Source organism: Erigeron canadensis, chromosome 3, assembly GCF_010389155.1.
Source record: "Erigeron canadensis isolate Cc75 chromosome 3, C_canadensis_v1, whole genome shotgun sequence".
Taxonomy (NCBI): Eukaryota; Viridiplantae; Streptophyta; class Magnoliopsida; order Asterales; family Asteraceae; genus Erigeron; species Erigeron canadensis.
This window is the reverse complement of record NC_057763.1, coordinates 23,043,715-23,054,502: the sequence shown is the minus strand read 5'-3', so window position 1 is coordinate 23,054,502 and position 10,788 is coordinate 23,043,715. Positions and strand designations below refer to the sequence as shown.

The following is a 10,788-nucleotide window of genomic DNA, read 5'->3' as shown; positions in this document are numbered from 1 at the left end:
CTTCAAAAATCAAAGCTTAATTCCTTCAAATTCAAGAATAGAAATCATAATAATCATCACCATCAAATAATCTTCATTCAAGATGTAAAAACCCTACTTTTTAAATATTATATACATACTAGTTAGGTTGTCTATGTTCCCGCAAGCCATTGTATACTTGAAGCTAGTAGAGAATGCCCCTAAATTAGAAATCTAAAACTATTATTAGTGACAAGTTCAATTTAATAAAAATGCCATTGAACAAAATTTTAATAAATATTTAACCAACTTATAAATAATAATATAAGTCTCACAAGTTGAGATATCAATCAAAAATCCTTATAAATGTCCAACAATTTAATCACCAAGCCAATTTGAGTAAATATGACATGAAAATAAAATGACTATCTCAAAATATATTTATAAACTAATAGGTACATAAAAGTGCTTGAATAATAATAAAAGTATATATATGTCTAATATAAATACAAGTTTATAACTAATAAGTTAAATAGTAAATTAAAAACACAAACTTTGTGTATGTACATATACATATACGGTTGCCCATATATGTACATGTATCTACAAAATTAATTTAGAAACTCTAGATGCTAGTAATTGTTCATACATGCACCACCACACATATACAATTTATGAGACTAAAACTAATTTTCCATTTCAACATTTTGAATGAAAATCTCGGCCCTTTAGCCTCCCAAAAACCGAACACCCAATCAAAGGGTGGTTTGGAGGATCTTTTCTTTCACACTTCCAAGACCAAGCTTTAATACATCAACACTCCATCCCATTTTCCTACATTTTTCATTATTGCTTCTCTTCCCAAACAAACACATACATTACACTAAGAAAAACACTTTTCTGATTTTGTCCTCTCCAATCTACGGTTCAAAAGGCAAAAGAAATACAAGAACAAATCAACCTAAACATTTAATAATAAAAAGGATTTGTAAGGGATTAATCAAGGGTTATTACAATCTAGGTTTAAGGGTTATTTCAAGCTTAGAATAAAGGTTATTTGGAGCTTAAGAGTCACGAAATTTTCTGCCTACTTTCATCCTCAAATCCAAGTTCTTCAAGGGTATAAAACTTTATCTCCTTACTAGATTTATTTTGTTTATGTTTATATTAAAAAGGTTTCATCAAAAGATTATGATTTCTTTATATTTTCTTTCAAATATACACTTGATGAGGGCAAAGTTGATAGGATTTTTCTTCCCATGCTCATGCATGTTGAATCTATGAAGAAAATTCCAAGGATTCAACTAGTTAAAGACCCAAAAGTGTAGATATATATTATATAGCTTTTAATATGGTTTTTCTTGTGAAAGATGATCATATTAATATATATTATGAAGAAATATTTTCTGGAAAAATTGGTAAAAATATGTACTTGATGTTATATTATTAGATCCATGAAAGTTTGTAGCAAAAAGTGTTGATGTGTGTAGATAGTTTGTAAAGTAACTTTTTATATAAAAAGATGAACATATTTTATATAATATTTGTACATATATTTCTGGAATATTTCATAAAAATATGTTTTCATGTTGATGGATTTGAGATGGATAAAGATTTATGTTAAAAAGTATTGATTTAAGTGTATGCATGTTAGATTTAAGAAGGTTGAATTGTTGTTTGGATTATGAGATGGTTAGAGACTTGTATTAACTGGAAAATATGTTAATCTTAGTGAATATAATCTGGAAAAATTTATAAAAATATCAAGTATACAAGTTTGAATCAAACCAAGGCAAAATATGCTTGAAATCGCAAACCGAAAACATGCAAAAATGCATTTTGAGCACACACATGCACCATAATAGTTTGAGCATGAAATCATGATAAAACTACTGGAAATATGATATACCAAATGTATAAAATTCAAGTCACTTGATGTATGGCAAGAATTAGCTCAAAAATCACTTTTTCGGGTCAATAAATCACTAACCGAAAGCACAAAATTACACATATCACACCACCACCACTATCACGACTTGAACCACCAAAATATGATTAACTTACTGTAATATTTGAGTTAAGAATGAAAATCCATTTTGAAGCACTTAATTTGCTTAAGAAATGAGGCAAAAATCACTATTTCGGTAAACGATTTTCATGTTTAAAAGTCCTCAAATTATAAGGACGCAAGAGAGGTTGAATGGTTATAAATTTTTATTGATAAAAGGTGCCTAGTAAGGCCTGGAATTTTGGACAAAAACCCTTGTGGTGATTTCTAAGTGTTTTTATGAATTAATGAATTTAAAAGGGATTTAAAGGATAATTAAATCAATAATAAATTATATAAATCATGAACTTGGACAAATTCACATAACCAATGATAAAATAACTCAAACCTACTGTAGAAAAATAATTACAAGAAAAGAACCAAGTTTCATATGGTTTAAGAATAAATAACTAAGTTAAAAATCACTAATTAATCACTATTATTAAATAAATAATAATAAAGCTTAAATAAATATATAAAATATAACCTTACAAGTTTAAAAGCATAATAATCAGTAGATAATCACAATATAATTATCTATAAATTTTAAGGACAATTTAAGAACTTAAATATAATTATAAGGAACTACTTAATTAATTAATGAATAAACGGAATAACTAATTTATTAAATAATAATAAATCAAGGAAATTAATATAAATCAGAGAATATATTTTAAAACCCATAATATTACAGTACCAATATCAAATAAAATTTACAAGGCTAAGCATACAAAAAAAATCATGCGTTTCAAACCCAAACTACCGAAATTCCAATAAACGCGTAAAAACGTATAACGCGAAAACTACTCTTATCACCAATTCTAATTTAACCAAACATTTTGAACATCATAATACACTTGATTCCATAATTAAGTAACAACCAAAGATAGGCAAGCCAACTAGCATACATCTCATGATCTAGTTTACTAGTTCATGTAACCCACACTTACGTTGTGTATATTTGAATACCATGGTTTAGGCTTGCTTGAGGGACGGCACCACTAAGCACACTTCTCATATTTGATCAGCCCCCATTACTCTCAAATCAAGTGAGTCATAGCCCCCTTTCAAACTATTTTATGTGTTTAACTTTCGGGGTGAAAAGCATGATAAGTAAAGTTATTTTATATATATATATATGAAGTGTTTCTTGAAAGAAAGTTTGATATATGAAATGACTCTCGATAAGTATGATTATGATATGAAGTTATAACGTATGTTCCAAGTGATAATTGTTATATGATGAACTTGAGTTCTGTCAACCCGTTTTCTTTTTGGTACACTACTATTTACTCCTAAGGGAGGCCTGTAGTTAGATAGTTGCGCAACTAGGAGTCGTCCACCCATCCAGAGTGTAACGGTGGAAGGTTGGTTGCCTTCGTGACGACCATCACTTCCAGTCCGACCATTAAGGTGTTCTAGCTACGTAAGTTTGATCGGTCGTCCTCATGACACGACCCCAAGTATAAGTAAGGCACTTGATTGACAGCTTGTGCAAAGATAAGAAGTATTATCAAGCTTGGACTTGAAAATGGTAGTAGTAGTGGCTCAAGTATTTATTCATCAAAAAGCTATTTAAGTTTTGCCTTCGTGGTTAAAAGAAATTGAAGTTGAAATGATTGGATATTAAGATTTGAGTATTAAGATTTGAACATACGTTTTTGGAAAAAGGATATTCGCAAAGATATTTGGAGGTCCTTCTTGGTGGTTCTTTATTTTTGATCATAATTGGTATATTAATATGTATATGTTGCTAGTTAAAAACCTATGAACTCACTCAACTCTCATAGTTGACACTTTTTCTTCATGCTTTTCAGGTTTAGAGCAGTAGGTTTGCTAATGGACCGCCTCTGGATGTTGTAACTATTTGATGTTTGAAGGCTTGTAATGCAAACAAGTATCTTTTTAATTCGGATTTGGATTTATGTAATGGTTTAAACAATTGAATTTGAACTATGTAAACGGTTATTTTGGGATGATTTTAAGACCTTAAATTATGATGTTTTCCATTTAAATCTTTTGTACCATGTCGTTCTGTGGCATCTCGTGTTTCCGCCGTAGTCGGGGTGTTACACAAGAATTGAAAAGTTAAGGTTGGTGGGTTTGGTGTGGTGGCCGAAATTCTAGAGGAAGAAAGGAAGAATAGAAGTGTGATTTTGATTGTTTTCAAGTGTGTTAATCCTAATTAATCAAATCCTTCAACAATAATAATAATAATCACTACATTTAGTTAACTAGTGAATTGGAGAATTGGGTGTGTGTGTGTGTGTGTCGAACCACACCAAGAAAGAAAAGAGGAAGGAACTTGATTCTAGTTGTTTATTTTCACTATAGTAGATTACTTCTCCAAGGTAAGAATTTATTTAACCTAGTTTTGATTCTTGAGAAATTAGGGTTCATGTATTCACCAAATTTGAGGGTTTTGGGTTGGATGATAATTTGGTTAGTAAATTCCCCATACTCTAATTACATTTTGATATATGAACTTAGTATTGCATGAACTTATTGATTTGAGTTGCTAGTGACCATTATGGTCAAAATGAGAATTTGATAATTTTGAGCAATAAGATGAAATGGCCACATGATGGTGGTAAAATGAGATTTTTAGCAAAATGATAGATCTTTGAGATTGATGAGTTTGAAAGATTGAATTTTGTTAAGTGAAACTTGAATTTAAGCCAACTCAAAGAAATTGAGTTTGGAAGAATAGGAATGTTAGTGAATTGATGGTGGCTATGTGAGCTAGCCAAGTTGTGAATAAAGTCTTATGCATATTGTATTGATTTGCTAGGTTGAAAGCTTTGCAATTGTTGTAGCATTCTTGATTATTGTTAGTCGCGGAGGAGGTGAGTACTCTTGCATACTCTTATATATGCGTTGGGTCGATTACCATACGATGGTGGATTCCATGTGTGATAATCAATTCGGCGTTAGGGCCTAATTTGAGGCCGAGGCCTAAGAACCCCATAGTTGAGATGAGATAAAGGCCTAAGAACCTTTGAGGCCTAAGAACCTCTTGAGATTATTGTTTAGCGTATATGGATCCATGTATGTTTTGTTAGCGCAAAAGTGAGTATGCAAGTGATGATATGACGGTATCATTGGCACATGCGATAGTCTTTTGTGTTTTTGCCCTCCTTCATATATATATTTGTATGCAAGTTTATTCACTAAGCATTCACTTACTTTTTAGTTGTTTACCATTTTTATAGGTAGTTAAGAAGAAACTAGTTGTTGATTAAAGCTTGAAGTTTTAGAAGTAAAAATCTTGCAAGACTTGGAGGTATTTAGGTCACTCATGGATGAATGACAATCTTGTGGTTTAGAGGCTTAGACATCCCTCTCCTCTTGGCTCTTGGTATATTTAGTTTTGATGGTCTTGTTATTGTCAAATTTCTGTAAATGGTCAAGTGTGGTTTCTTGAATTTGCAAAACTTGTATTTTGACTTAAAAAGCGTCAAAATGGGTAAGATGACCCATTTACTTGTATAAACTTGGTTTGCATAAATGAATGGTCATGTTTTGGTACAAAGTTATGTTTTAGAAAGTTTAATGTGTAAGAATTTCAGTAATATGACATGTCTTGGGTGGTCACTTGAAGCTTGATGTAAACTTTGACTCGGTTGTTTGGCAAAACGGGTAAATGACCCATTTTGTGGTAAACTCACTCTTAAACTTTTTGTAAGCTTTTAAAATGTTTAGTGAGGTGTTTATGATTTATTTGTATCAGGGAATGGTAAGGAAAAGTTTGTATGTGAGTCGAAATGTTGAAATTTGTCAAAAAGAAAGTTTTCGGAGTGCAGCAGTGAGCACGGCTCTTGGGTCACAGAGCACGGCCTCTGTGTCACAAAGCACGGCTCTTGCCCCATGTAAAGGCCGTGCTCCACTGATCTCGAACCTTGTTTTTTTCCGAGCCTTCGTTTGACCTTTTTGGGTCCTGAAACTTATATAGTAGTCTATTTACATCATTTTAAGAACACTAAAAGTGTCTTTTCTTGAATTGCAACATTTTGATTTTTCGCGAAAAATTGCCGTATTTTTCTAAGTATAAAGTATAAGGTTTTGTGTTTTTTTCCAATAATTACGCTTTCATTTGGGTTGAGTCCTTTCAACGAGCATATCAACGACCCGGCGTTCAGAGAGTTCATCATCACTCACAAACGTGAGTTATGCGCGAAACACGGGTGGCGGTGTACTTTGTAGGTTTGTATTTGTAATTCGTACGTTTTAAGTTTAATTTGTAGCCGAACCGAACATCGTATGTTTTATGTTTATGTCATGTGTGATTTGTGTTTTATTTGATTGTTTTAAAAGTGTTATATTTGATTTATGTTTTAAATAAAATTAGAAAATGTAGTGAGTGGTCGGATACCAATGAAATTTGGATGAGTGGTGAGTGAGTGGTGGAGTTGAGGTGGCATGCTGTGATTGGTTAGAAGTGAGTGGTGAAAAAAATACAAAACATGGGTTGCCAAACCCTCTGATAGCAATTAAGATTTACCTTTAAAGATGAATCAATGTTCGAATAGTTACTTTCATCCATGGTTTCACTTTGTACAATGAATAATTTTGAATAAGGGAGTTTTTGACCTTATTTTGCTTATGCTTATTGGCATATGTATCAAAAGGCATAATCTTAGAAGTTAGAATTATTTGGCTCATGCTTTTTAGATTTTATTTTCATCGAAGAAAACCATCGACTTGTAAAAATGGGCCATATCTTAAAATTTAATTCTATAATCTTATGGTTTATACATGGCAATAAACTTCATAATCGAGTACTCCTAAACACCCCTTCGTAGTTTAGGATTATAGGTCTTTCCTATCATGATGTTGTCATCATCTCGTATTGACATCAGTTTTCATTTTTTAAAACACACTACAAAACTACCCCCTCCCTGTCATACCTTTATTTTCATCTCATCCCCAATTAAATAATTATTCACCAACAGACATGACACACATACATTCTCATATACCCCCCTCTCTCTCTCCTTACACATATACTCTTTACAATGGGCCCATATTTTTACCTTCTAACCATTTCTTAAAAATGACATGTGAAGATGATGAAGGGGTAAAGACATGATCATGCCTACCATGTCCATATCGTCTTGCATGATGAAGGTCCTATGCAATGGCCATAGGTAACGGCCTTATGGGAAGCTAGTGTGATGATCGATATGTCCTATAATTGACCAAATAGATTTGAACCACATAACATGTATGTATTGAAAGAGAATTGTGTTTGCGTGAAAAGCGACGGTTAGACGTGTTTCGAGTCGTACAATAATCATGCGCGGTTAAATGGTTGAGACCGACGGTATCCAACTTCATTGATTGTGGGTGGTTTATCGTAATTTTATGGAAAAATGGAAAGAGTTATAACTCTATCATGCTAAAATAACTACTCCGTATTTTGTTCAAAATTTATTTAAATATGTTATTATGTTGAATCTCATCGTTTTAATGGCTATTAGTAGTTCTCTATAATAAAAATGAATTATTATTAATTTCGATTATTCTAACATTATTACGGTCGGGATACATATATATTTCTAAATGGATTATGTCTATCTATACGGATTGTTTAAAAAGATAAGTCTTTTTAACTTAGATGTATACTTTTTAATCATAACGAGAGTAAGTATCCGCGCGTTGCGGCGGTGAGATGGTGGAGGTGATAGCTAGGTTAGAGAGTGTGATAGTCAAATGCATACGGCCTCCGCGCGCCCTCCGCCCTCGGATTTAAAAATTCGTCGAAAGTATATCGAATGACATCTCTAATGAAAGAGCATGAAACTTTAAGAACACTCATACAATTTTTATAATTTATGGACGTATGATTTTTGAGATAAAAGATTTTGAATGAATTGGAGTAATAAATGATTTATGGAGGAGAGAGAATAAAGATGATTGGTTGAGATTTGAGGAGAGAGAAAGAGTATTATGGTTATTTTAGATAAATATAGAATAGATGAGAAGGGTATTTTGGAGATGTACTTAAAATCAATAATGAAAATTTCAACTCAATGTTAAAAATCTAGAAGGAATCTGCTTTATAATATAGTATAGATTAAGATATGTTATGATTAAATATTTTAACCAGAAAATATGAAATTGAATAGAATTCGTGATCAATAGACCACCTTAAAATAGAATATAAATAAATGAAATCTAAATCTTACATTGTAAATTAAAATTATGTGAGCGTACTAGCATGTTAGTATATAAGAGGGGTGAAAATTGTCATTTACACTATGGAATATGGCCGTTTTCTCCCGTGTCTGTCGGTGCCAACAAACTTTACCTTTGATTCAAAGGAAATTTATTTATTAGTATTCAATTAATATTAATTAAATATAAATATTAATAATTTATAATTCAGGGTAGCATGTTAACTTAATTATTTCACATGATAGTGTTAGTAACTAACATTTGTCTATATCATAATTAACCAACACGATACCCACGCAATACGACAACGATCGTGGTGACGACAGTGTGATGGTGGGAACTACCGTTGATTGTGAAGGCAGCGTCAAGTAGTGTTGATAATTGATGTAAAAATAATTGATAATGATTAATGAAGATATTTTAAAAGATAAATGACTGATTGTGTAATTTAATCATAATGTTATGTTAGATAATTTCACCATATAACATTTAAAGAGAGAGTTGTTTTTTTACTTAAATAATATAAAATTATAGATTAGGTGAATAGGAGAATTATGATTAAGAAATAGGGGCATTTGGGGTATAAAAAGCAGTGTTTTCAAACCGGACAGTCGGACCGACCGGACCGCGATCTGACCGGACTTTTGAAGAAATCTGGTTTGATAGTTACCGGTTAGATCAATGAAAATGAACCGTATCAACCCGGAGGAAACCATGTAAACCGAAGTGAATCGGACCGTTTTTAGACCGTATCAAACCAGTCAAATGTTCAATTAAGTGAAGACTTCGTCTGAAAAAAGAGGCTTGATGGGAGGATCTGAAGGATGGCGATGGATTTGAACGACGGTGGTGGTAGATCTAACGGACAACATCGGACCTGAACCGCGGTGGTGATGGAGTTGAACGGTGGTTGTATAATCTCCGATGATAGATAAATAGATATGTTGCAGTTTATCATAGTTACGATGGCTGTTGGATGTGCTTCTTGTATACATATCCGATGATGATGATGATAAAGAAATTGTCACTTTTGTGTGTTTGACTATTGTTATATTAATATGATGATGGAGTGATGGTAGAAATATAGCAGCCTCGTTAAAACCAAAGGTAAACATTGATACTTTGAGCAATAACTTTTTTATTTTTATCATATAATTACTAGTACAGTGTTCGTGTAATGCAGTGATGATGACGATAATACGGTGTTGACGGGTGGCGATTGCGAATGATGATGGTGATGACGAGTAGATAAGGCGATTAATGTAAAATGTAATTAATATAATGCTTAGTGTAGTTATTTTAAGAGTTGAGAAACTGGTGGTATTTTTTATTTCATTAAAAGTATATTAGTTATATTGTTGTAGATAATTAAATTGATGAATAGAAAAGAGGATAAATTAGAAAAAGACTAATGGGTATTTTTGTCATGTTGCATAAAGTAATTTTTGACATTTTCATAAATAAAAAAATTTATTTTTTATATGTAGGTATTGATTAGCCTATTATTGTATTTTTTTTTTCATAAATTAAATAGCATGTTAGCTTAAAAATATTTTTATGTTGTATGTATAAAAATCCGGTCAAACTGCGGTCCGACTAGTCAGACCGGTCCAACCGATAAAATATTGTGAGACCGGTTCAGTGTCCGGTCCGGTTTTCAAAACATTGATAAAAAGTGCTGAATTTCCTAAAATAAAAGATACTAATATGTTTTATAAAGGATTATAGTTATAGGTATTATAATCATTATTAGTAAAACTAATCACAACAATTTCAATTTTTTTACAAATTATTAGGTATGAAAAGATAGAAAAAATTATTGATAAAGACGATGCATATTAAATCTTTGGTGTTTCTCTATTTAAAGATTTTATTTCATTTAAAGACAGTTTGCAAAGAAAATTCTGACAAAAGCCATAATGCCATAAGGAAATTTTACATTGAATAAAAGTTTGCCAAAAAGAATTTCTTACAAAGGCCGTATGGACCAACTACAAATTTAACATCATTTTATATATATTTTTTTAATTTTATTTTTTTTCTAAATTCCTATCACAAACATGAAGTAGATCAATAATAAGTTTGATAATCTACAATACCTTATAAAAAAAATTGAGTTCATCCTTTTAGCTTAATTAAGAACTAGATAAGACAAAAATGATCTTAAATAATCTTTCTTGCTAAGCACCCTTTCACATAATATACCAACTATGCCCTTCAACTATTTTCATCTCTAGCAAAGTAAAATCCTATCACCGCCGCCACCAAACGCCTTCCCCATCACTGTCACCGCATTGCACGGGTACCAAACGCCTTCCCCATCACCGTCGCCGCATTTATAATAGTTTGTAAATGATTTCCTTTCCGTCAAAGTTTGTATATAAAATTATTTCTTTTACACTATTTACTTATTATTACATTTCAAAATACCATATTTATATTTAGAAAAAGAAATAATCGTTTTTTTAACAAAATGATTACAAGATCCTCCTAATCATAAAATCATACCATATGAAATAATCAAGAATGAAAATTTAAAGAATAAATAGTTTATACTTGTCATTTAAAGGTATAATCAATCATATTTTAGTCTCCTTATACTGTTA

At 31.4% G+C, this 10,788-nt stretch overlaps 1 long non-coding RNA gene across 1 annotated transcript; it reads left to right on the top strand.

Moving 5' to 3' along the window:
- Nucleotides 1-619: 619 nt before the first annotated feature.
- On the top strand, nt 620-3,911 carry LOC122590621. The gene is made up of 3 exons (XR_006322563.1): nt 620-1,078; nt 2,985-3,054; nt 3,823-3,911. It is a non-coding gene; the product is annotated as an uncharacterized LOC122590621 (long non-coding RNA).
- Nucleotides 3,912-10,788: the final 6,877 nt, after the last annotated feature.